Source organism: Sapajus apella, unplaced genomic scaffold, assembly GCF_009761245.1.
Source record: "Sapajus apella isolate SASKATOON/1434 unplaced genomic scaffold, GSC_monkey_1.0 scaffold3, whole genome shotgun sequence".
Classification (NCBI taxonomy): Eukaryota; Metazoa; Chordata; class Mammalia; order Primates; family Cebidae; genus Sapajus; species Sapajus apella.
Window position 1 is genome coordinate 46,756,561 of NW_022436943.1, and position 1,734 is coordinate 46,758,294.

At 45.0% G+C, this 1,734-nt stretch overlaps 1 protein-coding gene across 1 annotated transcript in view; it reads right to left on the minus strand.

The window, feature by feature from the left end:
- Positions 1–1,734, minus strand: part of ATAD2 (ATPase family AAA domain containing 2) — a 70,114-nt gene that overhangs the window by 60,575 nt on the left and 7,805 nt on the right. The window lies entirely within an intron of this gene.

The window sequence follows — 1,734 nt, forward strand, 5'->3', positions numbered from 1 at the left end:
CAAAAAAAAAAAAAAAAAAAAAAAAAAAAAATTCTAAGTTATTTTTCACAGAAGACCAAGCTTATTAAAGCTTTAAATTCAGGCCAGGCACGGTGGCTCGTGCCTATAATCCCAGCACTTTGGTAGGCCGAGGCGGGTGGATCACGAGGTCAAGAGATCAGACCATCCTGGTCAACATCGTGAAACCCCTTCTCTTCTAAAAATACAAAAATTAGCTGGGCATGGTGGTGCACGCTTGTAGTCCCAGATACTTGGGAGGCTGAGGCAGGAGAATTGATTAGAACCCAGGAGGTGGAGGTGGTAGTGAGCTGAGATCGTGCCATTGCACTCCAGCCTGGGTAACAAGGGCGAAGCTCCGTCTTAAAAAAAAAAAAGCTTTAAATTCAGCTGGTGCAGTGGTTCAGCCTGTAATCCCAGCACTTTGGGAGGCCAAGGTGGGCGGATCACAAGGTCAGGAGTTCGAGATCAGCCTGACCAACATGGTGAAACCCCATCTCTACTAAAAAATTACAAAAATTAGCCAGGCATCATGGCGCGTGCCTGTAATCCAGCTACTCAGGAGGCTGAGGCAGGAGAATCGCTTGAACCATTGAACCCGGGAGGCAGAGGTTGTGGTAAGCTGAGATCGCACCATTGCACTCCTGCCCTGGCAACAAGAGCAAAACTCTGTCTCAAACAAACAAACAAACAAACAAAAGCCTTACATTTTTTAGAAAGTTAGTTTGGGGATGGGGGCCCCGCTGTTTGAGTCAATTCAAATACCAATTCAACAAATAAGGTTTAAATAGGATGTACTCAATACAAATTTGGGGCTCCTTGAAAACTTAAACAGCAGTATATTCTAATAGACAATGCTATACATGTTATACCACTATAGTTGTGCTATCCTTCCAGCTTTGTCTTTAAACATGAGTTTAAATCACCTCACAATCGATCTACTCCGTAAACTCCAATTTAGTTTCTACCTCTATAGCTCTTGCAGTATATTCACAACTATCTCCCAATAGCTAAATCCAATAGCCTTTTCTCTACTTCACTGACTTCTACAGAATTGATCACTACCTTCTTTATTAATTTTCAGAGACAGGATCTTGCTCCATCACCCAGGCTGGAGTGCAGTGGCACAATCATGGCTTACTACAGCCTTAACTTCCTGAGCTCAAGAGATCCTCCTGCCTCAGCCTCCCCAGCAGTAGCTGGAACTGCAGGCATGTGCCACCATGCCTGGCTAATGAATTTTTTTTTTTTAAATTTTGATTTGGAGTCTTGCTCTGTCACCCAGGCTGGGTGCAGTGTTGCGATCTCGGCTCACTGCAACCTCTGCCTCCCGGGTTCAAGTGATTCTCTGCCTCCCGAGTTCAAGCGATTCTCTGCCTCAGCCTCCTCAGTAGCTGGGACTATAGAGGCAGGTGCCACGAAGCCCTGCTAATTTTTGCTTTTTTCGTAGAGACAGGGTTTTGCCACATTGGCCAGGCTGGTCTTGAACTCCTGGGCTCAAGTTATCTACCTGCCTCAGCCTCCTAAAGTGCTAGGATTACAGATGTAAACCACCACACCCAGCCTATTTTTATTTTAGAGATTGGGGTGGGGGGTTCCTCACTATGTTGCTCAGGCTGGTCTCGAACTTCTGGCTTCAAGTCCTCCTACTTTGGCCTCCCAAAGTGTTGGGATTAGAATTGTGAGCCACTGTGACTGGCCATTGCTTTCTTTTTTTTTTTTTTTTTTTTTTTTTTT